General features: G+C 35.6%; 1 long non-coding RNA gene across 1 annotated transcript in view; it reads right to left on the bottom strand.

Moving 5' to 3' along the window:
* The window catches only part of LOC107520883, a 353,828-nt gene that overhangs the window by 194,038 nt on the left and 131,921 nt on the right, over positions 1 to 27,869 (bottom strand). The gene's annotated exons all lie outside the window — the stretch shown is intronic.

Genomic DNA, 27,869 nt, shown 5'->3' on the forward strand with positions numbered 1-27,869 from the left:
ATGACACACTGTTGTTTTTCCCTAGTGGTTTTCTGGCTATCTTAGAGGTCAATGTGGATCACTAAATATCTGTTTGAATAGATCGACATATATTACTTATTAATTGTAAAGACAAACCGAAATTAGTGTATTAAGCAGGTAAATTTTTTTTTTTTTTTTTTTTTTTTGAGGTACATTTGGCATCCTCATTAGAATGATCTGACAAAAATCTCTAGAAATAAGTCCAGGTTAAAAATTTTCTATTTCTTCCTTGCTCAGATGTTTTTAAAAATAAAAGCTTTTTAAAAATAAAAGAAAAATACAAAGGTAATACATCAGAAATAAACTGATTACTAAATAAAGGGCTAACTTTAGGAATTTTCTCAAGATAAGAGGTTTTGTATCTAATTCAGCTAACATAATACAAATTTGTACTTCATAAAAGGTATAGAGAAACTATACTCTATAAATGTCAGAAAAAAGTCATGAAATAACTTTGTTTCTTTAGGAAAGATAATTGTAAGAAAGAATAACGTAATTGTATTTCATGACCAAGAAAACTTCAATTGTGCTATTTATTAGTTTACACTGTGTTAGCTCTGCCCCTATTTAAAAGGACATAGAACTCATTGTGTAGCACCCCAGAAACATGAGAACACCAGGAGAAAGAGGCAGCCATCATTTAGAAAACAAACAGTGAAATGAATTGCTATTTGTCACCTTTCTAACTGTTAGTTGACCTATAGTCCCCATCTACTCTGAGTGGTTTCATGCACAATTCTTAATAGAGTACAAAAGAAAAAAGCCGTGCCTGCATTTTTAGAATGAGAGAGTCATCCTCCAAAGGTTCCCCCTTAAAGGGAAAGAATTGTGACTCTTTCATCTTTGTGGTCAAATTTCTTTTTCTCTCAGAAATAAAAGAATGTTCTTTGTCTGTGATTTTCTTTCTTTCTCATCAGTCCTGAGTGATGAAAGACAGATACTAACAAGTAGAATTAGATTCTCTCTCAGATCAAAAACTCCGGAGGTAAATCAGTTTGTCAGCCATTTTCACCCATTAGGGCAGAGAGCATAAGGTTTGCATAATTCCTAGTAAGTTCCCGCCTCAATATAATTAGGAGTGTGAATAACCAGCTGATCAGCTGTACAGCATAGACACGATCTATGGAAGATGTCAGTAGCCCTGCCTGCATGCTATATCCAATGCATTTATCTAGTCCCTTTCAAGAAGATGAAGTCATGGTAATGGGTGGCAAGTTATCTTTTCGACACCAAAGAAAATAATTTAAAAGATCTGTCGTGAGTCCAAACCTTTAATATTTGTGTAATTCACCATCATATTCAGCAAACATTTTTGAAATCTTAACAATGAGAAAATCATTACGAGATACATAGATGATGAAAAGTTTTTTGGATATTTTTCTGTTTCTTCCAATCATGCCATAAAGGCCAGCCTATAAGGTGAGCAACTTGTGGATGTAGGATGGTGCAGGTCTCAAATCTGTTCACACAACTGTAGCATGCTGGTTAAGTACCCACAAAGTACTAAAGAATGTGAGAGGTGGCATCTTACACAAATTCACATAGAAAAGTGGTGAGATTTTTTTCATTTATTTGATTTTTGTTTGTTTTGCTTTTCATATTTTAATTGAAGGGATGACTATAGATAAATCTCATACTGTCTACTCTGTTTGAGCCATTCAGTTTTATAGGCACGATTTGTGTTTAAGCTTAGAAATATATTTTGGCTGAAACTAGAGATGTGGTTTATAAAATGAATCATAGGAACCTAACTGATATTAAACTCAAGATTCAGAATCCATAACCTATGATCAAACCAAATAATCAGTCATAGGAATATAAAAATGGGTCCATTCTACTAACACAGTAATCACTTTCCATGGTTAGTTTGACACTGACATTTGCTTTGGGTAATTTTTGTCTTTCTTATTTTTCTTTTATTTTTTTCCTTCCTTTTCTTTTTGTCTTATTCTTTTATTAAATGATCAACTTGAGATGAGTACCATCACCCCAGATAATTAGGCAGGTCAATTTGGTTGAACTCCTTTACTTTTAATAACAATCCATCACTATTTGACCACATTAACTAAATTGATTTGTCCCTCATTTTGATGTCTGTACATAACTAGGCTTTGTTAATGGTTGACCCATATGGGATTAAAAAGTTTTTAAAAAGTTAAAGAATCCTGAGATTTTATTGCAGAACAGTTCTGTAAAGGGGTAACTGGACATCCTCACTATTCATATGAAAATGAAGACCCAATGCTAATGAGTTCTCAGTAGTAGAATACATGTTTTAGTTTGTTTTGTTTCCTTGCATTGATTCTGTTTTTAAAATTTGGGAAAGGGTTTATGTTAAGCAAGTCACTCTTCCTGACTAAGTAGATTCTTTGAATTTAAGATATATTCTGTCTGCAGGAGAATGGAAAGACAATAAAGGGGATCACCAAGGAACCAAACAGGAATTTGGCCTCATCAGCAGAAAATTGCTAATCATATTGAAAATGGTTAAAAAAAAAAACCTATTCAGCAACAGACTTATATCATTTTGATGATATTTTAGAGGAGTAATTATCTATGTAAACTCCCATAGAAGGGGTACCTGCTAAAGGAAGTAATTCCAATAATAGTCCTCATCTAATTCCCAGCACATTTAATAAATGTACATAATTTTCTTAATTTTATGATTTCTTGCCATAATTTTCCCCTTAAAACATTAGAATGGCTACTGCAAGTCTTATAACAATAGCTTTTTGAATAAAGGAACAAGTTACAAATGAATATTGAGACAAATACATAGAAAAGACCTGAACAAGCCTTTCAAGGGAAGCATGAATGCCTGGTTGAGATTATTAACTATATAAACTTAATATGTAACCATATGTATATTTTCTGTTAACATAAATGTACTTTTAGTTCATACAAAATTGATTTTTTATTATATTCGGTACAAAGTAATATGAATTCAGAGGTATACACATCTAAGTTTGAAAGCATTTGTTTCACCTTTCTGGGTATTTGCTTATCTAAAACATGTTTTTCAATTCCCAATTCCTTTAAATGAGTGGTCCATGGTAAAACTATCTGCATATGTTATTTTTCAAATGGCATTTTAATTAAAAGTGCTACATATAAAGATGGGTATAGTAATACAACTTTGCTACGAAGAATGAAAATTCCAAGATCAAATTGGTAGGATTAATATAGTCAAAATTGTAATAAATTTTGAATATTCATGCTTACATTTTCTCTCATTAGAATAACAAACTATGAGCAATTGACTGAGCACCCAGAAACTGCAATTGTCCTTAAAGAGAGAGAGTAAGAGAGAGACAGAGAGACAGAGAGAGACAGAGGCAGAGACAGAGACAGAAATAGGCTGTTTCCAGGCCTGGGTCACCTCGATTGTTAAAAAAAAAAAAAAAAAAAAAAATCTATTGTAAAAATACACACTCATAGTCTAATATGTTATTTTTAAGAAAAATTAGTAATTTACATCAGTACAATTTTCATATTAGTACAGTTATAAAAGATACGAAAATAGATTATAGAATTGCTTAATATTGCTTAAAATAATTAGACACAGGCCAGCATTTAAAATGTTTCTTCTTTTTTTTGTAATTCTAAATGACTTCTTGTGATGTTTTATGTATATATATATGTATAGGTGTGTATATATGTGTGTGTGTGTACATAAGAATCGTAAGGTAGCTACTATTTCTTTAAGTGTCAAAAGGTGAAAATTAAACACTTTCACTTTGCTTGGACAAGTTTGCAGGAGTCGATCTAAAACTTAGGAAGTATACATCTTAACAGAAAAGAATATATTAACCAGTTAATGTGGTTTGAAAATATCTACTGGAAGAACATCAATTTAACTCAGTAGCTAGCCGGAAACCCAAGGTCAATAAAGAGAGATACATTTATGTTTTTATATCTTGTTAAAAATTTGATTAGGTATTCTTCAAATAATAGAATATGCTGTCATATCACTCCTCACTTTGTCCTACAAAGCCAGCAAATTTGTGATATTGGTAGTAAGATTTTTGAAACACACTTCTGCAGCACAAAAACTGAACAAAATTAAAAAGATATGCAGTATGTAAGACACGCATTCATATACATGTGTGTTTATATGCATACGATCCTGAAGAACAAAGTCTTATATATTGACATATATCATCTATGCATTTTTATCTCGGCACTGAAAATGATGGGCCGAAGCTTTTAGAAATCAAATGTGAACTCATTTTGAAATACCAGCAGTGTTTGAATTTTAAATTAACCTATTTACAATGAAACTATGCCTGCTGATTGCCATCATCTTCAGGAAAATTAACAGTAACGATCATTGGTGTCATAATGCAATTTCCTCACAAAAATCACATAGGCTTCATTACTGTTTACATAAATTGTCATAAATACCAATTATGGCTGAACATAAAATGTAATGCTCTTTTTTAAATCAGAATCAGACAATTGTTCTTCTAATTCATATGCTAGGGGAATAGGGTTTTGATTCAACCTTTGTTGTGAAGGAAGTGTTTTGATGGTAGTTAGTTTTGCTCAGAGTGCTGGTTGGCTTCTTGTCAAATCACTCACTCTCCATTTGGATCATGTAGTCCTTGTCCCCTTTCAGCGTGTCCTCTAATATACTGGGGAGAACATGGAGGCGTGCTAATGGCAGATGAGAGAGATATACACTGAAAGTGTCCTCTAGACTTCAGCTGAGAGGTGGCTTCCGGTGGGATTTATAACAACATTTGGTGTAATTATGTGGAAGCCCCCATAAAGAAATAATGCAATAACAGACCTGTTAGAGAAGCACATTTGCAGCACCAATTCCAGCTTCCCCCATAGGTCAGCAGAACAAATAACCAGTAAAGGCAATGCCCTGTTAAATGGCTAATTTTCAAAACAAATAAGAGCTAAGATGCTGGCAGGGGAGTAGACGAAAAAGGCCAGGAAGAAAATATTCAGCATCCTTATCATTTTGGTCTCTAAGAAGGAGATAAATCAGCTTGAAAGGTTATTCAGGTAGAAAGTCGGAGCAGGGGACAATTCTCCCTGAGGACAAAAGCCCTGTCTTTGCTTTCTATAATCTGGCAAAACAAAGGTAAGAATCATGCCGCTTGGGGCTTATTTTATCTTGCTGTAGAACTCTTTCTACTTGTCTATTGGTTTATTCTTCAGCCTTTCTTCTTGACCTGCTTACTTCTAAAATTTAAAAACAAAGTCTGCATGAAGTTCCCACCCTCTTCTGATTCACAACAGTCCTTAAGAATTAGAAAATGGAGAAAAATCACTCCATTGATTCTTTGAACAATGCTGTCCATGTGTGTTGGTGACCCCACACAATTATATGTATCTGGGAGGTATGGTAGCTGACCTGCTGCTGTCCCTCCCCCACATCTCAAGGCTGGGTAGTCTTTTATTTTAATGAGTGCTGGCAATTTGTCCTAGTTCTACCAGATTCTCTTCCAGTTGATTGAAGCAAGCCATACTGATATTAGTTAGCTTGTTAAGTTTAATGAAACAAAATTATGATTGTTGATCTAAGAGGAAAATAATAAATAAATAATAAAGCACTGGTAGGGATTTCTTCTCTGTGAGAAATCAAAGTGGAACAAACAGAAATCCAGTAAAATTAGCTGCTGTTGTTTCACTAAGCTAGAAAAATGCCAAAGGTAAACAAATAACACCAGCAGGGAGGAGAAAATGGAACTTACTTTTTTTTTTCTCATCTTTCATAATCTCATGCATTATCGGTAACAGGGTGAGACATTTTAATACGGTGTGATCATCATTAAAAGGCAGATATTTATCTTATCACAGTGCATTAAACTCCCAGAAGGAAATGGGAAAAGCGAGAGAGAGTGAATGACTCTCATGAACTATTTAATGAAACACCATGGTTGTAGTTTTTCTTGATTGTTTTTCTTAAAAAAAAAAAAAAAAAACTAATGTCGGATAAAACTGGTTCCAAATACACCCAGATTGCACCCCGGGCCTATGCATTTTGCGAAGTCTCTACTGTGTTCTGACTTTGTTTAATAATTTCTAATTATGTTCTACAACACAAAATTAAATATTTCTATCTCCATTGTGTGTACTTATTCATGAGCTGGGCATTAATCGTAAAACAATGTATCTTGTTGTTTATTTATACCAGATGTGAGTATTTATGTTGCTCTGTTCAGGGTTCCCAGCTAGGTCTTTATTTGTATACAGAGCCTCCTAGTTTGCATGAAAATGGGTTTTGAGCTCTGGAGTTCATCTCCGTTCTTGTATTTAAAACAACAACAACCTAACAACTTTTTTTTCTAAGAGGAAGAATTTATGAATAACTAAGAGATTTCTGCTGTGGCTCCCTTGGTCTCTCACCAGCAAGGCAGCCAGAATACATTTTAGGGACCAAGAAAATTCAATTTGGGATTTCCTTTCACAGTTTAGGTTGCTGGCTTCTTGCAAACAAAAGCTGCCTGGGCCATGGAGAGCTTTTCTTCTGAAATACATTTGCATACTGTTAATTTTCCATTTATTTATCGACTTTAAAAAATGTATCAGTTCGTTGGGGTGGAGGGGGAAGTGCTTCCAGTGTGTCCTTCTGTGTCTGCCTCCTTGTTATCTAACTCAGTCAGTGATCATAAGAAGCCCCTTATAGGTATTTCTAAAAGGATATCTTGCTTTTGCAATTTAATTAGCATGTCTTATATCCTCTAGATTCTTCTGCCTAGAGTAATAGCCTTTATCAATTTCTGTGTGTCCCTAAGAGATTTTATTATGTCTACAAAAAACAAAAATATGTATTTTCCCCATTTTAATGCAAATTGCAGCATACTTACTGTCCGTCACTCCTCCAGTCCATTTGACATTATATCTGAAGATTGTTCCATATCAGAATATATATATAATTAACATTAATAAAACCCTCCTGGTTCTTTACTATAGCTATATAATATTCCAGTGTATGGATATACATAAAGTATTTAACAAAGGACCATGTTTTATTTTTAATATTAAACCAGCTATATATAGCACAATGATTACCTCATAAGACATTTTTAAATAAACATTTGTAGACCTATACAGAATGATCAACTGGTTAGTGCACAAGGATCTCATGACATGGTTCTCTTTCAGTGTGATTGGTGATCAGATAAACACAGCCCATTCTTAAGTACTGTGCTTAAGAGTTAAGGGTGACTGATTTATTTCAACATGGAGAAATAAATTAGTCTCTAAAGAGCATTTTCTTTGGTAGCACAGGCAACTGTTCAAGTGAGGAAAGTATCCTCATCTTTGCTATTGTGCCCTAAGACAGAAGATGCACAATGGGGGACCCACTAAGGGACTCTAATCTACAGGTATGTTTTGCTTTGCTTAATTAATAAATATTCAAAGTAGTTAACTATTTCAGAGATTTAACATCAAAATCTGTACTCGTAGCATCTGTTGAAAAGCCTGATGATCTAGCAAGAATTGGCCCCCTTTCTTCAAAACAATAGCCCCTGGAGCTGAACAAGACAAGGGAATGAGGGCTGGGATTTTCCCAGACCAACTGTAGATGCCTTAAATCATGAAATGCCTGAATCCAGTAAGCATTTAAGTTTGCCATAGAGAGCCTGAGAGTCAGAGTCTATATTTAACACCACATAAGATAAGTGCTCCAATAATGGTCATGATTACTGTGACGTTAATGTTAAGATACCTGGAGAATATAAATTCCTCATATTACACAAGAGTAATATGAGCCCCACCAGGCATTTTTCCCCCTGCTAATACCTTCCAATATGGTTGGCTTTACTCAATCATACAGATACCTGGTATTATTCCCAGGTCATAAGTGAAGATTTTCATAACTGGTGATACAGAAAGAAGTGAGGAACAAACACAAGTGCCTCATTATAGGGAGTCTAGGGCTGCCCATATATGATGGACATTTTTAAACATATGAGGCCAAATCATGTATGAATACTGGACGATTTGGAGGACTAAATCAACTTGAATGTTGAAAGATATTGTACTTTCATTTTCCAACATGAATAAAGGGAAAGACCCAACTCCAGGCCACTCTATCCATCCTGTCTCACCTAAAAGAGTGAAGAACACAGCCCAGGGGCACAGGTCCCTAAAACACTGAGACCTAGTCATAGGGCTGTAGGATTCTTTCCCTCCCCTTCATCTTACCACCATATCACTAAAGGACTAGTTATCATAGTTCCTTTACCTAGTACATTATGCCCAGCTTTCAACAAAAAAAATTACAAGGCATACTAGAGGGCAGAGAACACAATTTACTGAGACAGCAAACATTAGAAACAGATTCAGAGATGGCAGGGGTATTAGAATTATCAGACCAGAAATTTAAAGTAATTATGATTAATATGCTAAGAGCACTAATGAAGGAGGAGGATGTTACTAAATAATCTGGAAATTAAAGAATTGGATAGGTAACCTGTATCCTATTGCCTTATACATTGTGCATTGTGCATTTTTGATTGGTGTTGGATACCAAAGAATCCCACTCATTATGGAGGGAAAGGAAAGCATTAGGATAAGGAAAGACACAAGCTATTCAAGGGTGGTTAAAAAAAATCATCCTGGAGCATGAGGGTACTAAGGCAGAGCTGGCTTCACAGACCAGAGCTCTGCTGACAAAATTATTCTATTAAATGCAGGGTGTGTCCAGAGGTGACACCTGACATCTGAGGGCCACGAGTAGAGTAACCTGGGAGTATGGGTGCTAAACTGCCAGCCACAGGGATTGTAATGTGTTTCCCATAGTTCACTTTCTTTCCTGTCACTTAGACTTCCTAGATTAATCTGAAGATCTGCTGCTTGGACCCGATGACACTGGGATCCCACAAAATACAGGGATTCTACATGGAGGGAACTCCCTAAATATTAATTCCCATTTAAGGTAACTTAGATGCTGTGATTAGTATTCTCTAGATGAAAGGTCACCAGATTAAATGCTACCCATCCCTTCTCTCCTGCCAGTCATCTCTCGAAAGGGTGCCGCTGCTTGTATGTCAACCATCTCTGCATTCTCACAGCTGCAGTCTTTCGGGGAGGAGGGCTAGGGAAGATCCTACCCTGGTAGCCATTCCTAAGTTTGCTCAGGAAAAGGGAACACGACCGAGTACAAACTTGCCACATTTTCAGAGACAGATCAAAACATAGAAAGCTCTTTTAGTTCTGGCATCTTTTACTAATAACAACCCCAGTAATAATCGAGCAATGAGGATGAGAACTATCAAAAAGGAACACTATCCACCTTTACTCACCAAATCTGGAAGGGGGGTAGTACATAGACAGGCTTTTACCTTCAAGTCTCTGGTTTGATTCCAGATATAATGAGACTGACCAAATGTCACTCTAATTAGAAGACAATAAAGTTCCATAGCAAAATGCATTCCACAGTTTGAACTCACTTCAAGGGGACATTTGTCTTCATTATGGGACGTGCGTACTTGGGGCTTGGCGGGCATTTCTGCTTTAAAGAGGCTCATGCCATAATGAGTGTGAAGATGGAAACCTTTTAACCAGTTCGGAGTGCCTGAGGCTTGCCCTGAACATGGAGCCTGGGCCTCCAGGTACAATTCATCTGGGCCCGGCCACTCTTCTGGACTGCTTTCCTATAATTGTTCCAAGAGAAGAAAGGAAAGAAAAACAGTCCTGACAGATTGTGGAGGTGATAAAGTTCCTGAAAATTAGACCTGCTAATAGGGTAAAAGTCTATTATTACTTGAAATCTCCTAAGGTTTTATATTCCTCCCTTCCTCTCTATTTTTAATTGAAATAAGAAATTCTGTAGGGGATATAACCAATTGAGTCTATAACAAGTCAAAAGTTTAAGTGCACGGCTTATTTTGTTCATAAGTAATAGATTTCCCCCCCCCCTGCAATTTCCTGTAGTGTCTGGCCCTGCCCAGCAGAATGGTCGTCATAGAATGCAGCGGCATAGTCCTTTCAGGGCTGGTAAATCACTCAGGTTCAATAGCTGCTGGCAAAGGGACCCTCTGGAAACTGAAGTTTCCTCTCCCCCATCTTTTCTCATTCTGCCATGCTCAGAGTTACAACATAAGTGAATGTATTCCTATCCTTTTGTAGATATGCATCATGTTGGGAGGACCATGATACTGAGAGAGAACAGTGAGTAAAGGAACCAGAGATGATGACATCTTCCAGTAGACTATGATTCAGCCAACTCGAGATGTTGAGAAGCAGCAAAAAGTATAAAACAAAGTTGATGCTGCTTGACCCCTGGATATGTCATTTTATTCTACCTTTTTATTAAAATGGAAATATTATCTGATTTATTTGTATTATAAGATTCTGGTAAGAAATAAATGCACTATTACATGTGAATATGCTGAGCAAAGGTTTTAAAAAAGTCAACCAATCACTCCTCTACATTTAAGAGAAGGCAAGTACCGATAACTAAAAGTCACAAATACATTCAGAAGGCAGAAGGAAGAATATGTAAACTGAGGCTGTATTCCAGATTTCTTTTTCACATGTACAGGTGGTCTCTGACTTTTGATAGTTTGATTTACATTGTTTTTTTTTAATTTACAGTGGTACTAAAGCAATATGTACTATAAATTACATATAGGTTTAGTCAACCTTTATTATAAAGTAGGCTTTGTATTAGACAATTTTGTCCAACTGTAGGCTAATGTAACTGTTCTGAACACGTTTAAGGTAGACTAGACTAAGCTATGATGTTTGGTAGATTAATTGTATTAAATGCATATCTTACAATATTTTGAACTTAGGTTGGGTCTATCAGGATGAAACCCCATCGTAAGTCAAGGAGCATCTGTATATATGTTCACCTCATCAGCTGTTGGAGAAGAAGCATGCAGCATGGCCATAGCTGAAAACTACAAAGGCTCTAAGCCAGGCTCCCTTAATCCACAACTTGCTCTCCTGTGAGACATTAAATGAGTTAATTTAATTGTTCCTTAAATTCCTTATCCTTAGGAAGGTGATCATTTTCAGGGGACCTTGGAATGCTCTCTGGACAGACTAAGGACTCAATCGACGTTAGATATTCTTTTTTTTCTAAGTAAATGTCATGTATTCCTGCCTCAATATTTTTTATTACACTCTCTTCTCTGCTTTTGAAAAGTTCTCTGCCCTCTATATTTCAAACCGATGCTTTATTTGATTTCCTTTGGATTAAGGAGGTTTTCACTAACGCTTCAAACCTATACTGGTGTCTCTCTTCTCTGAGTTCCTAGAGTCCCTACTGACAGTCTCTCAGTTGGATATTAATTGCAGACTAGCTATTGTTTATTATTTTCTAGGAATTGGCATGAACAGTAGAATTAACTTAAAACTCGGTATTAACAAACTAGTAATTGAACTGTTTGTCCATCATCTTCAAGAACCTCATTTAACCTTTTTGAGCTTCATTATATTAACCTGTAAAGTAAAGATGATGATAATTAAACTTACCTCACAGTTGTGAAGATCGACACAGAGAAGGTCTATGAAAATTTTTGATAACTAAGAAAATTGATTTACTGCTCTTATATGTGCTTTGGTCTATCCAATCAAAAGTATGGTCTTTTAGAAATAGTGTACTATATATTTTGGAGTTCTATACCATCTGGCAGAATGTTTTGTGCCTAATAGATACTCAATAAATATCTACTGATTGTTAAGTTGATATATCAAATAAATGCATTATTTAACAAAGATGTAGTTTGAATAAAGTTTCATGGCATGAGATACAGAAGAGATACAGAGTACACCAGGAGATAAAAATTGCCCTAAAATCAATCCGAAGAAAGAGATTGAGCTTCAGTTAAATGCATTTGTGCATTCGTGGTGTATGTATACGCGTGGAGAGAGAAAGAGAGAGAGAGAGAGACAAAGGATTAAGAACTAAGAAAGAAAATAGATTTAATAAGGTATAAAAGTAAAAAAAAAAATTATTTTAAGGTTTACCATAAGAGAAGGATGTTAAGAAGAAACGTTATCTCTTAACCACATAGGGCACAACTTGTATATAGATATACATGTATAGATTTATATGTATATATATATACATACACACACATATGTATACATGTATACATATGTGTGTGTGTGTGTATACACACACTGTCTGTCTCTAGCTTTCTGTGCTGATGAAATCAAAGGCTTTTATGCAATTGTATACATGTATACATATATATGTGTGTGTGTGTGTGTGTGTGTGTGTATACACACACTGTCTGTCTCTAGCTTTCTGTGCTGATGAAATCAAAGGCTTTTATGCAATTGTATACATGCATACATATATACACGTGTGTGTGTGTGTGTGTGTGTGTGTGTGTATACACACACTGTCTGTCTCTAGCTTTCTGTGCTGATGAAATCAAAGGCTTTTATGCAATTGCAATTTCAATGTAGGAGTTCTCTCCTTTTCATCCTCATCTGTTTCTTCCTTTTCCTAGCCCTACTCTCATCCTTGCTCAAATTATGGAACAAGTGGTTTATTTGGTGCCTCGACTCTGGTTCTGAGCCATTTCCCCTACTTCAGAGTTACTCTTTTTCTGTTCAGCAAAAATAAACCTGATCCATTTGAAGCTGGCACATTAAATAGTTGGGCCTCAGGCGTGACATGACCCAACAACCAATGAATATATTAGTTTTTCTAGTTGGGATGGTATGTTATGGAATGTACTTCAACCTGATTACACTATATAATTTCTCAAGGAGTATATAAAACAAATTAGAAGGGTCACATGGGCAGGGTATTAGTAAACATAGGTTTCCACAAATTTATTTCTTAGGGACAAGAATTATAAGTCTTATCATCATAGATCTATACTCTCAGGCTTTGTAGTTAGGTGCTTAGAAGGCTGGAAAACCTTGCAGCTGGAACAGGAAATTCTTTAGAGCAGTTCTCAGTGCTAAGAGCCACAAATGCCTCCTGTTTAAAACTAATGCTTTCTATCACTCAGTGTAGTATCTTTAAATAAAATTCATAAATAATGTAACTTACAGCATGTAGGATTTAAAAATATATTAAAATTTTAATTTTAAGATAAATAAAAGGTATATAACATACAATAAAATAATACATATTTCAATATTTAAGTGCACAGGAATAACTACTAGGAAACATAATAAAGTACGTGGCTGCTTTCACCTATGCATAGAATCTTCACGAATGCATCAACTACAAATTATGCTAATGTAGCATGCGGTATTGATATTCAAATACCAGCAGTGGTATTGTCATCAGTGAAGTGATTTTCTGAAATGACAAAAAAGGTCTTGATAAAGTTCTGAACAAAACAAAAAATGATCTTCCTTTGATTTACTGAATAGCTGAATTTATAGAAAAGTGAGTGAATAGTAAAGCTGACTTTGCTTTTGTATAAAACAAGTGTAGAGTCTAGACTTATATACATGAAAGATCAGTGAGGCATTCAAAATTTGTGTGGAGCCTGGGATATGTTTTTGCATGTGATTTTCTGCACATGGCAATAGTTGAGTCTTTCTGGTTTCCAACCACTAAATTCCAGTAGCACCCACCAATATTTTTTAAGAACAAAAATGCCCTCAAAAATCTATACCCCCTCTGTTCATTGTTTTGGGGAATGAGAACTCATGGAAAGACAATGGTCCATGAGTTCTTTTGGTCTTTTCTAAGATCTCTAGGGTCAGTAAGAAACAGAAAAACTTCAGAAAATTAGAAGAACTAGAAGCAGGATAGGTGGATTTAAGATGGCAAGTAGGATATTTGCAAGGCCTCTAGTTTCTACTTTCACTGTTCAATGTCCACATTCTCCCACAAAAAAAGTTTGCAAAATCGTACGTACCCCAAAGGAGGATCTCAAATTATCAGTTTTGGATATTTCACTCATCTAGGTAAGTCAGAACAAAAAGTAATCAATAGATCAATTTTTTTCCGTCAAGAACAGGATTATAATTTGAGTTAAATTTTGTGACTATTTTCAACTGCTCTGTACTTCACTTGTGATTGATGGTAATCATAAAATCTCCCACTAGGGGCAAAAGTTGTTTCCTCAGGACCCCTTCCTATTCCTTTTCTCCAAGTTAAAGAGTAAATTCATACCATGGAAATGGTATCCCAGACTTTCCTAGAATGTGATTTACTTTGTCCCAACAGCTAGAATATCTCCAGGAGAAGAAAACTCACTGCTCAGTTCAAATGGGTACAACACATCTATGAAAAAATCCTTTACTTTTTGATAGTTTTCTTTATCGGAACCAACTCTAGTCTCTTGCCTCAGGATCTCAATCACCAAAAATCTGTCCTAAAATTTTAATTTTACTCCTAATGTCATAATATTGTGTGCTGTTTCTCTTACTCTAGCCACATCCTTTAAAGTTCCGTCCCTATACTAGCCATGCAGCAAAGAAGAATGACTCATAATCTCCCCTTTCTTTTCTAATGCCATTAAAAAAAAAGTGTGAAGTCAAAACATAAAAACAGCTCTCTTTAGTTTTCTTTTTCTCTGGCAAACATATGAAATAGACAACTTAGATGTTGGGTTACTAATAGATGGAATCATTATGGAGCAAATTTTGTAGCTTTGGTGCTTATCTCAGATCAAATCATATGTTTTTGTCCCAGAAGAACATGGAGAACAATCCAAAGTGGTCCATTTCAGGAATCCTTTTTGAATGTCTCAAATATGTCTGAGCCTCCGTATGGTTTTAGGTGTTTTTTTTTTTGTCTCTTAATTTACAGCATGCATTACATACATCTGTAATTAGCCAAATAAATTTATATTTTATTAGTCACATGATTTACTCTGTTGAATGAGTATGTAATGTATGTAGAATATGTTATTAATCCCAAAGATATATATTTGAAAATGTATATATATAATATATTTCTTTAACATATACCCTCTGCTTATTTTACATTTGGATTCTCAGGCTCTTTGCAATGGTTTGTCAGCTTTCTTGTCTTTCCTTTTCGTTGGCCTCCTTAAAGACATCTGTCAGGCTCCAGTGTTTGCTATAGAATTTACAAAACCAAAGAAGGTTAGGCAGTTGTCACCAGACATGTATTTACTAGTGTCTTTCATTACACACACAGAAAGCTCAGCTTTAAAGTCACCATTCTCTAGTTTTAGGAAAGATTACAACCACTACTACCACAAGTGTTGATGGCAAAGTTATGGTATTTCTGGTGCTGTGATAAATTATTTAAATACATAGTCTTTTAAAATCATCATAATAATTCTATAAGGTAGGTTTAATTATTATTACTAATAAATAAGTTGAGGTATTGAAAATATAAATAATTCCCCCAAGGTCACACTACTAATAAGTATAGGAGCCAAGAACTGAAATTGGGCTAATGTCAAAGACCTTTTTGATCTCTTTCTTATGCCAATATGATTCTCTAACAAAAGCAAAGATTCTCATACATATTAGAAATTTCATGTGGGACCTCTGCAGGGCTTTTCCATAGCACCTTGCTGATTCAACCAGAAAAAAGTTCCTAGAAGAGATGGAATTTAGGTGCTCTTCCTGGTAAGGAGGAGAAAAGAGGTGTCAGAAACAATAGAGCTTTACTAATTGCTGCAACTTCCACAGCTGTCTAAAATTCTGACAAGTCCTAAGAGAGCACTTCCACCAGATTCTGACCAAAATGGAACCAGAATATATCTTCTCTGGCCTCACAGTTGTTTTGGTTCAATAGAATCACCCTTCTGGAACTCCAGCACATGATAAGATATCACTAAGTAAGAAGCCTCTGCTTAAAACACTTCAACCTGGGAAACAAGTAAAATCCGGAACAGGGATTAATTTTACAGCTATTCATTTGGAATCAAGAAAGTTATTTCCTAATAATGGGATCATTATGATAAAATAAATAAATAAATAACCTGTTAATCTTATTGTGTGATTTCTAGAGTTTCAGTGACTCATTGCTCCCAGTTGCATCCTCTTTCCTTTGTTAATGTCTAAACGGTTACTCTTTAGAATAAGGTGAGACAATCACAATGTCCTTCAGAAGGTGAATGGATAAGTAAACTGTTGTATATCCAGACAAAAGAATATTGTTCAGCACTAAAGATAAATGAGCTATCAAGCCATGAAAAGTCATGGAGGAACTTTAAATGCATATTACAAAGTGATAAAGCTCCATGTGAAAAGGCTACGTACTGTAGGATTCCAACTATATGACATTCTGGAAAAGGCAAAACTATGGAGAAAATAAAAAGATCAGTGGTTGCCTGTGGGGAAGTCAAGGGGAAGAAATAAATAGTTAGAGCACAGAGGATTTTTATGTAAGTGAACTTTTTCTGTATAATATTAAAGTGATAGATATATGGCATTTTATATTTGCCCAACCCAGTGAATGCACACCAAGAGTGAACCCTAAGGTAAACTATGGACTTTAGCTGATTACGATGTATCAAGGTATGTTCCTCATTTAAAAATCTACCATTCTGGTGAGCAATGTTGATAATGGAGGAAACTATACATGTTTAGAGGCAAAGAGTATGTGGGAAATATCTGTACCTTCCTCTCAATTTGATGTAAACCTAAAACTTCTCTTTAAAAAAATCTTTAAAAAATAAGGCTAGAAATATTATTCCTAATCTCTATGACAAAGTATAAATGACTAGTATCAGATTAGGTACTCTGATGAGCAGGGTACGTGGTATGGAAAGAAAGAGAGAGGATTATTTGTGGAGAAGTGTGACTCTGCAGAGAGGGTGGGCATTAAGAACAGAAATAAATAACCTGATTTATAACTCTCTGACCTTCTCAAAGGTTCCTTCTATAGTGTAGACTAGAAGAGGTCATGACCTTTGCACATGTTAATTATTTTCATCAACCGCTTTTTCTCAAAGATTTCAACTATGTTTATTACTGTCTAGCATCCTAGTGCTTGCTCATGATACTATCTAAATTTATGCATAAGCCTTGGCTTATATACTTTGTGATTCCTATTTTATTTAATAAATTTGATTTCAAGTGAAGCAAGAACAATGCCCCCTATCTTTTTATATTCTCCACACCATAAAAGACAGTAGTTAATAAAAAATGAATAAGTGCTTGCTGAATGACTTCCTGATATAATCATCAAACCAAAACAAAGAATGTAAAAACCAGAAATATATTTAGAGACTAATAGAAACCCTGTTCTGCATTTTAAAATTCAGAAACCTTAAAAAACTTGCCCTAGGTCGAACCAGTAGTTGATAACCATTCAGGACAAGAACCTAAGTGTTTTAACTCCCTATCCAGTATCTTCCATTATATCATGAGCTGTCTCATGGGAGCCTAACAAATTAGGTTTCAGGAATGTTATGCTTTCTATTGTCTTCATTTTTCTTTTAAATTTGGCACACGATTTTTGTTCATTGGACCATCTAAACTTTTACTTTTCATTGTTCAGAGGAATTGTCCTAGAACTATCAACAAAAATGACAGAGATATCTGTTCGTGTGCTATTCATCCATCATGTAACCCAGTGCAGTTATTTACATAGCACCGTGACACTAGTAAGCAAACACAGTGGAGAAAAAGAGAACAAGGAAAGGACAAAAAAGACATCTGGGATTTTTATGAGCCATTTTCTTTACAGTGTGCAATACCCAATAAGCCTAATGTATACAGTAGGTGTATCTGTCATGGTCTATATGATGTTTTGGTGATAATACCTTTGCCATTATCGATAGAGCCATTACAAAACACACTACCCCAGCTTCTGTTGAGATACTTACATTGGGACATTGCCAAACAGTTTCATGTGATGTAGAAATCTGCAACAGTTTACTAGACATTACTATATTGACAAAAAAACAGTAGAAGCTTTTTGCTAAAGAAGCAAATAGATCTCCAGAACGAGTGCCTCTAATTCAAATCCTTAAACTGACGTCTTGCACCGAGTTGCTCATAAAACAAATTCTATAGTGTGGATCTGCCTTTGTTTCATTAACACCATTCCACATACACAAACATACTCTCATATACAAACACAAGCACACACAATAAGCACAAGGGCATACACACTTTCGAAGGCTTAGAACTAGGATTTAAGACTGCTAAGCCAGTATCCAACTCAAAGCACTGCTCTCGGAAAATGAGGTCTCTTCTCTCTCATGTGACTTCTCAAAACACCAATTAAATGACTGAGCACATAGTCAGTGCTAAGCAAAGTGACTGAAATATCGATTGGTTTTTTAACTGTCACAATCTCTGCACATTTTGTTGTATAGCCATAGAGAAATTCTATGGTCATCAAATGATGATCAATTTCTTCAAGGAAGTGAGTTAGATCTTGAAGAAAAGGAAGGGGATTTGGCAGTTACAGGATTTTAGATTGCTACTTTGTCTTTTTTTTTTTTTTTTCCAGGCAGTGTGTAAGGTGGTAGAGCTGAAGGGAATGGGTATTCTGTTTCATTACTGATAACTGTGTTTCTGTCCCATAAATCTGAGAGGAAACAAGCCAGCTCTAACACACGCTCCTTCTCCTGTCTCCTCCAACACCATTCCTCCATCCACACAAACACACTCTGGGGTCCAAGCTGGACTTCATTCAGAGTGAACCAGAACAAAGGCTTTCCCAATGTTCCAGGTGGCTAAAAAGTAAATATTCATTAGAAATATATTTGTAAACACTAATGTCTAGAAGAAGTATAAAGAACAAAGGGAAGCGATATTGATGATAGAAATATTTCCCCCTTTGACTCTGGTGCTCTCTTTACTCTTACAAAGATATTATGCACGATCTGTTTTGGATATGCTTTATGATTCTTCATGGAAATCTCTAGAGAGGTACCAGAAGTAACTATTGGAATTGATTGCTGTCAGCACCAAAATTGCTATTTATTTCCAACATTGACCATCATAGAGACTGCAGTATGATATTCAGGATGTCAAAAGCTGCTGGGCAAGTAAGTAGCTCACCCACTGGCCTGCTATGGGGTTAAGTTGCTATAATGGTATTATTCCTTAAGGGCTTCTAATAAGGATATAGTTTCATTTTGTTTTGTTTTGTTTTGTTTTGTTTTTTAATCTGGGTCAAGGCTAATGTGTTATCATAGGAGGGTTCATATATTAGCTAGTTAACATATTAGCAGGAGTTATTGTCTCTGATTAAGCCATTACCACCCACTGTCCTAAAGCAAAGGAAAAAAACCCAGGAGAATAGGGCACATAATAGACACATTTTGATAAAAAAGAGGCAAAATTAAAAGCATGAGACTAAGTTTGGAGCTAGTTAAAAATTTTGGTACCATGGCTTCCAGACATTATATCATTGAGACTGGGCCTTCTAGAGAGCTAAATACTCAATTTATTATCTTTTTCAAGAGCCAGAATTTGCTTACGTGTGGGATTTCAATGGTAGTTCAGTATGGGGCTTATGTAAAAAAGTATTAATGTTAAGGCACTTTATAGTCCTTTGTATGACTTAAAACTAGCGGTTAAACTTACTCTTTATCAAAGAGACTGTTCCTTTTATTATAAACATACAAAAATAATTTGGGGAAATTTCTTTCAGTTTTCACTTAATTTCATATATATACATTCATATACACATACATATATTCTAGAATAATTTTCTATTTAAAATTAAACATCAGTTATTCATGCTTCTTAATATTTTGGGGCCCTGGAAAAAATTCATCTCATAGACCTAAAGCTGTAAGATGATAATATTGAAATGCAAGTCACAAGCTTCAATTAGGTACAATCAGAAATCATGCGGTGACTTCATTAAGTATCATTAAGAATGATCAAAATATTGCTCTTAGGAAAAATACATCAAAAGCATTGCATTTACACATTGATTAAACAGGATCTGCAATTTCTAAAATCTGGTACGAGAAAAAAGAATGGAGTAAATTAAGTGCTCATATCCCACTTAGCAACAAGGGAGTGCTTAGCAACTGGCAAAGGAAGAAATAAAGGGAGATGGTGGAAAACAAAATATGATCAGCCTCTGAAAATGGGGGAGGAATCAAAAAATGACAATGTAACTAATTGTGGTTTGAGGAAAGGTTGCTGTCCCAGGAGCAGTGGGCAAGATGACATCAGCCTGCTTTGTGTAAGGTTTTTATTTTCATATTTAGCTTTAGGAAATTGAACTCATAATTAGGAATCAGGATCACAGGAAGGACTCTCATCAAATCCAAGATTGTGGCCACAGTCATTTTTGGTGACATGCATCTACCGTTTACAAACCTTTTCCTTTTTTTTTTTTTTTTTTTTTTTTAATATACTCAGATGCATAGCTTAGATCTCAGTTCCATAAGGTCTTAAGCCTTAAGGAGCTTAAAGAAGATTTGCTATTGTGTCCTTTTGAGAACTCTTTAACAGTATTATTATTCTAAGCTCACCCCCTGATCTCCTTTCTTTGCATTTGATCTGAATTCCCTGGAGAGTCTCATTCACCCCATGGCTTCAGTTCCTACTGTACACTGATAATTCTCAACCCTTCTTATCTACTCAGAGACACCTCTTCCCTGTGCTTAAATCTTTGCCCTTGGATCTTCCACAGGCTACTCAAACCTACCATGACAGACCTCATTCTCCCCCTCCTCTTGCTCCTCATCTCCATTTACCATCTTAGGAAGACCATCGTTCAAGCAGAAACCCCATCCAGGAACTACCCTGTATCTATCTTCTCACTACTCACGTCTGCTGATAGCTAAGTTTCTTGGTTCTTTCCCTGAAATATATGTCAGACTCACTCTTTTCACAATATGAGATAAAAAATTTATCTTTCTCACCCATGAGCAAAATTCAAATTCTTAGCATCATGTGAAAGTTCTTCACGATCTGGCTAAGCTGACTTTTCCTTTTTACCTTGGTTCTGCCACTTCCTATTTGCACATAAGCCACATTCGGACCATTTCAAATGTGTCTTCATTCCTGGAATGTGCCATATTTGCTGATATGGCTCATCCAAAACTCATGGTGTGCTCTCTTCTTAGTATGTCTTTTCCTTTTTTAAAATTGGAAAACTCTCAATGTCTTAATGCTTATCTCTTCATCTCATTTCAGTACTGGGTAGATGGTAAAGTTACATGCTAATTTTTGTTTATCAAAGAAAAATCCCAAGGGAACAGACATTTGGAATTTAATTTCAGACGTTACAAGAAGTTATCACTGGGAATAGTAAATATTCAATAACTATATTTAACTGAGTTAAATATATGGCCAAAGATTCAGTGTCCTCCAATTTAGAACCTAAAAAGGAAGGGTTGAAATCTTTTTTTTTTTTTCTGTAAAGAAATAGTAAATATTTTAGGCTTTACAGGCCTTCTAGTTTCTGCTGTAAAAACTATATACTTCCATTGTAGCATAAAAACAGCTATAGACATTTCCTGTCTCCGCCCTCCCCGCCTCCAAATCTGTGATGTAATAAAACTTTATTTATAAACACTGAAATTTGAATTCACATAATTTTTAGATGTCATGAAATAGTATTCTACTTTTTAATTGTTTTTCAACCATTTAAAACTGTTGAAGCAGCTCAAGAACCATATGGAAACACTCAGCCAGCTGGATTTAGTTCTCAGGCTGTGGTTTGCTGAACTCTACAATGCTCATCACCTGTTTCAGCTCGTTATTTGGCCATCACTTTATATGAATCTCATTTGCATTTTTGCCATCTACTTTTCGCTTAGTTTATTTATCATTTAACATAATTCATATCAATGTCATTGCTTTATTCTGATAGTCATTTAAATTGCATCCCAACCAGAAAGTCTCTAAGGCCACTGGTTCAGATATACCTCCTCTGTTGGTAGTATGTTAACTATTGACTCCAATACTTCTTAAGATGTGTCTATTGAATGAGCAAAGATCTTGGCTCCTTTTTGTCTAACGATTTTAGAACAAACACAGAGCCTCTGTGTGATCCAGTGTTTGACAGCCATTTACTCCTTAGACACATCCCATATTGTCATAATTAATTTTTCAGTAACTATGAACTTGCTTCCCGATAATCCAAATTTTTTTTTACCCTGAATTGCCACCATCTCATCTGTCAAATTAATTTATTCCCTTATCTAAAGCCTTTTAAATTTTTTTAAATAGAGTACCATTTCCACTCTTACTAATATTACTAAAGTCATTTTACTAATCTTGCCTCTTCCTCCTCCCCAACATGAAATCATTAATGCATATAACCTTCTATTCTAACTCCTTTTCTCACACCCCCAGTATTAAGTAGTTACTAATATACATGATAATTCTGACATTAGTGCATTCAGGCTAGCGTAACAGACTGGGGTGGCTTGCAAGCAGCAGAATTTTTTTCCTGCCAGCTCTGGAGGCCGAAGTTCAAGGTGCTGGCAGATTCCGTGTCGGGTAAGGGCCTTCTCCCTAGTTCATGGGTGCCCATCCTCTTTCTGTGTCCTCACATAGTAGAAGGAGGTGAGGGGACTGTTTGGGGCATCTGATAAGGGCACTACTCTCATTCCCGAATCACTTCCCAAAGGTCCTACCTCTAAACACTGTCATACTGGGAATTAGGTCTCAATATGTGAATTTAGGGGGATGTGACTATTCGATCCATAAAGAATACATATAATTATATTCAAAATAAAGACAATGACAAGAGAAAGATAGAAGAGAAGGGGAAATAGAATGAGGAGAACAAAGAAAGGAGAAAAACAGTAACAGAAAGTAGAGATCAAAAAGAAAAACAAAACAAACAAAAAAATAGGAAGTTTACACCATATGTTTTTAAAAATTAGAATTTATAAAACACAAATATTATCTCGTATGAGCAGGGAAACTGGAAAAATTACTCTTTTTAAGGAATGACCTAGAGAATTTAATCAGTCAAAAAGAGAAAAGAGACTCAAATCAAATTTTTTAACCCTTTTTTTCTGAATCATACTCTGTTGGAAAATCTGATAGGAGATATTTCTAACTGACAGTTTCTCCTTCTCAGGTTCCATCTGCGTTCAGACTCTGGGCATCCAGGTCTTTTTATCTGGATAGAAATCAAATCCTAGTACAGCATCAGAATGTTCTAGCCTCTTGCAATGGCATTTAGATTCCTCTGCTGCTATTTCAAAAAAATGTCCAAACCTATAAATATTAAACTACATTTTAGGACCCTAACCTTGATGGAGGGCAGATACCATTTAATATCGCTAAAGAAAGAGAAAAGGTGCAGGTGTAGGCAAGGGAAAGAAACAAAAAATAAACCAAAAATGTCAAATCTGATTGATTAAAAACTACGTAGGCAAATCATCAAGGGCTGGTCCAGCATCACTGGAGAGCGAGGTCAGACAGGGCTGTTTTAAAATTATTTGGTATTTTCAGAAATTGATTACTTAGGGAGAGCATTAAGAAGTAGCTGTGCACATTCATTTAATGGGCCAGTGCCTCTTGTACAGGGCTGGAATCGTCACATTCAATCTCATCTACTCCTTGTTAAGTTGTGCTTTCTTCTGGAGCGGAGCATGTTTATTTATTACAGATGCTATAAGCATAAACTACAAACTAGAATAATAAATAATTTCTTAGATGTGATTTTGTGAGCACCACTTCCCCGCCCATCTTTCCACTCCCAACCCCCAATGTGACAGGCACCACTGTTTATGGGCCTATGAATGTCTGTGGGCCTGAAGAACAAGTCCTTTTCTGTCCTCAGGCACATTTCCATGATTAAACAGCAACTTATGTGGAGGGACATGGGGATGTTGTCCTATTCTCCAAAAGTGCTCTGTAGTAGTCCACTCCTTAAAGAAACATTCCACTGGTTCTTTGAGTTAGGAATACCCTTCGCGAATATAAACAGTCTTATGAGATGTGTCATACACTATCGCAAATACACACATACACACACAAACACACCACACAAAACTTAGTGTAAATTCATTTTGTTGACTACTTCTAGTCTGACTGTCAGCTAGAAATAGGCCCCAAAGAAAAAGGTAGCTGTAATAGAGAAAGAGAGGAATATTCTGGAGTATAGATCATGAACCAATGAGCTATATTTGGGTATGGTACCTTATGATAATATAAGTAAGGTGAGAAGAAAGCAAGGATTTTAGTGGAAGTGTACACACACATACTACTCACAATCAAAAGTTAACCTTCATCTATAACTTCCAATCTGATAACTGCCTAAAGATGTCCCCATTTATCCAGAGATCATTTTAAAACTCCCATTATGACGTGGTGAGAGTCTCCACTAGAAATTCTGCTGGTTTATTCCTATACAGTTTCTCTTTTCATTCATCAACACTGAGAACTCACCATCCACATCTCTCCCTTTATATCTCTGTTCAACTCTTAATGTTTATCTCAAACTGCAATTCTATGAACTCTGTCCCTATTTCAGTGACTAAAATTATCTTACTCTGATTTCATATTGATCATTTTTAATGCTTAGTTCTATTTTTGCAGTTGTTTTCTCAGGTGTTTTTTATTTTACTCACATAGATTACAAAGTGTTTTGTGGCAAGAAGTACTCTATAATAATCCCAATATATGATTGTCTCCAAGACCAAATACCAAGTATAAAATCAAGAAATCACATATCCCCATTTTTAAAATAGCACTCCAAGGTAGAAGTTGGGTGAGGCGTGGATACTGGAATCACTGACATATTCCACACACGTGATATGCAACTCATTACTCCTTTAAGAGTATAGCTTTGTAGATTTCATATATTTCTCCAAAGTGAATTTTTCTGGTAACTTTCTAAAAAAAAAGTAAGAGAATCCCTTTAGGATATTTACTTCAGAAGAGTAAAGATATGAAATGCATCCATGCCTATAGTATCCAACAGTGAAAAATGCAATACTTCCTATGGTTGTATTTTTCAGTCATCCCACATGCCTTTACGGTTGTCTAATTAGGTAATCAAAGAAGTTAAAGTCCCCTTTTGTTCACCTTGCAATGACTGTAACCCAGTGTGCCTGATATCAGCATATTTGTCACCAGAAATAATTACCTCATAGCAAAAGCAGCAATGCAAATGCATCCCCGGACCCAACAGAACAATGAGGGAGACCTAAAGGCAGCATTTCATATTCAGATACAAGCGGGGTTCACAATTAACAAACACCGATTTTAATAAACCTGATGAAAGGTAAGTAGATTTGATATGAAAGTCAAATATACTTGAGAGCCTCCCTTCTCTAAGGGTCCCTCTTTAAATTAAGACTTTGCCAGCTGATTAAGAAGAACGCCAGCACTTCAAAGAAAAGCAGAGCCTTGTTCTCTGTTGCTCCACGGGTGACCAGCTCTCTTTCCCTTCGGTCCAGATGGAGGCTTTGTTCTCCTGAAGTTGGTCAGGTGCTGTGCCTGTCCAAAAAAAGGAGGCGAGCAAAGCTCGGGAGCCTGCACCTGCTTAAAAAGCAATGCCTCTCCCTCAGCTCCAAAGCCCCGAACATCAAATGCCTCCCTTTGCCAAGCAGCTTGGCTATTCCCCAGGCGTTTTCAATCTAGTTGGGTAAAACAAAAATTGCATAATTTGTCATTATTTTCAAGGAATGAGATGTGCCTTCCACAATCCCTTTCGAGTTAAATACAATGATGCTGCGCTTCCTGTGAATGCCAATGCCTTCTTTCTCAGAAAGAATAGAAATAAAGAATGGGAAAAAGAAACACGCAATTGATTGCCTGTAATTTGCTCTCATATTTGTTATTGATGTATTCTTTGTATGCATTTTAGGGATAGGTAGGAGAAAAATTATTTTCCCAGGTCTTCAATAAAGAGAAGTCAAACCCTGTGGGAAAAGTTGGGACTGGAAGCCAGGCCTTCTGAGTCAACCTCAAAATTCAAAACAAATGAATCACACCAATTTAGGCAAGTCACAAGTCATATAATCATTCACTTTTCCTCATCTTTAAAATGGGAATTAAAATGATCTTCCCTAAATACATACCATTTAATTATGAAACCAAAATGAAAAAAAAAGGTCAGAAAGTGCTTTAAAATGTTAAATATCCTCTATAAAGTAATATAGTTTGAATGAGAAATATAGGGTGGGGCAGGATACTTAGGAGTCCAGTCATCCTTTCTAATGTGAAAGATTTCAAATCCAGGCAGAAAGGGGAGTGAAGAACAACTCAGAACCATTGTTGAAAAGCAAGAGAATCTTAAATCTCATCTATTAAGAGCAGAGAAAAACACCTAAAAACCTCCACCATATTTTTTTGTGTGTACAGTGCCTTTCTGCTGCCACTTGGTTACAACAATAGTGGAAAAAAGTGGGCCCATAAAGCAAGATTGATTGCTGAGAAGATGATCAATTGCTGCTGTGAAAGGAGAAAAAACTGATAAATGTTTTTTTTTCTCTCTCTTCACAACCTTTTGCTAAAGCTGTGCAAAATGTGTCATGCATAAAAAGTATGCAATTTTCATGTAATTAGAGGAACACAAGATGAAAATGAGTTCCATCAGAGCAATCAAGGATGGTAATGTGGTATGTATTTGTCAGTGCCTATTTGTCATGAAAGCAAAACCCAACAAGTTATATATTTTATTTTATATTCACTCTGAAAAAACATAAATGCCACTTTACCATGGCCAAATCTATAAATTTCAATAACTTTTTTTCTGAAAATTGAAATTTTGGAACTGTGTATTAGAGCATTTTACCCTTTTAAAAAACAGAATGCTATTTTATGAAAAAACACTGAAATTACAGGACAGATTTATTCCATGAAAGGTCAGATTTATAACAGGAGGTGATAGGTTTACAGTTTGCTATACAAGAAACACACTATAATTTATTTTCTATAAAAATATGCTTGCATCTTACAGTAGCATATGCTTCTGATCCCATCCCCATACTCTAAAAACAACTGTATTAAGTTTTTATATTCTTCTCGGGCAAGAAGACATATATTTTTCTTCCTTTCTTATTTTCCTTCCTTCCTTCCTTCCTTCCTTCCTTCCTTCCTTCCTTCCTTCCTTCCTTCCTTCCTTCCTTTATTTTTTCCTTCCTTCCTTCCTCCTTTCCTCCTTTCCTTTCTTCCCTCCTGCTCATCTATTCACTTATTTATTATGTTATTTGAAAGTTTATTAAGCATCAAAATTATGCCAGACATGCTAAGCTCTAAAGAAATAGAAATTAAAAAGAAGACATGACCTATAGTCTCAAACTGATTTTACTGAGTAGGAACAGAGGCAAGTAAGCAATTAATAAAGTGAAATAGTATCACAATAGGGAAAGATTCAGGAGATTATGGAGAGAGTTAAGCATGTTTCAACTGATAAAGTTTATGAGAAGATTACTATTTAGTCCAGTCCTGCCATTAGGAATTAGTCAGGCCAGGTGTGGGAAAAGACAGTCCAGGCAGAAGAACAGGGTGAAAACTGTGAAGATACTAACAGTTTGTCCCATTTGTGAAAGGGCAACTAATTATTTCTATGATGGAAGGTGTGAGAAGGCAAGTGGTGAGGACAACAAAGTGAATTGTAGAAGGGAAAATGAGGAAGATCATTATAGGCCAAGCTAAAAGGTTTGATCTCTGTCCTTGGTGAAATAGGAAAACTTTCAATGTTTAAAGCAGAGATATGGTATAATCGAATACCTATGTAGAGGGGACGCTCTAGCAGCAGCATGGTGGATGAAACTAAGGTAAAACCAGTTAGAGATCTATTACACTATGGCCAGGTTTGAAATTCCTCACAGAAGAATTTACATGATGTAGAAATGGATTATAAATAAGGAATGAGTCTGGGGCGGACTTTAGGTATCTAACGCAGACAACTGGGCGGATAAAAATACCTTTTATGAAATCAGGGCGCACAGGTAAAAAGAGTAAATGTATCTAGGAAGACAGTGAGTTACAACTGGTACCTGTTTAATTTGAGATAACGGTGGAATGTTTAAGATCAATAATCATCACATACACAATCTGCATAGTAGGAATTCAGACAT

The sequence above is a fragment of the Rousettus aegyptiacus genome, unplaced genomic scaffold (genome assembly GCF_014176215.1).
Source record: "Rousettus aegyptiacus isolate mRouAeg1 unplaced genomic scaffold, mRouAeg1.p scaffold_m13_p_12, whole genome shotgun sequence".
In the NCBI taxonomy this organism is placed as follows: domain Eukaryota; kingdom Metazoa; phylum Chordata; class Mammalia; order Chiroptera; family Pteropodidae; genus Rousettus; species Rousettus aegyptiacus.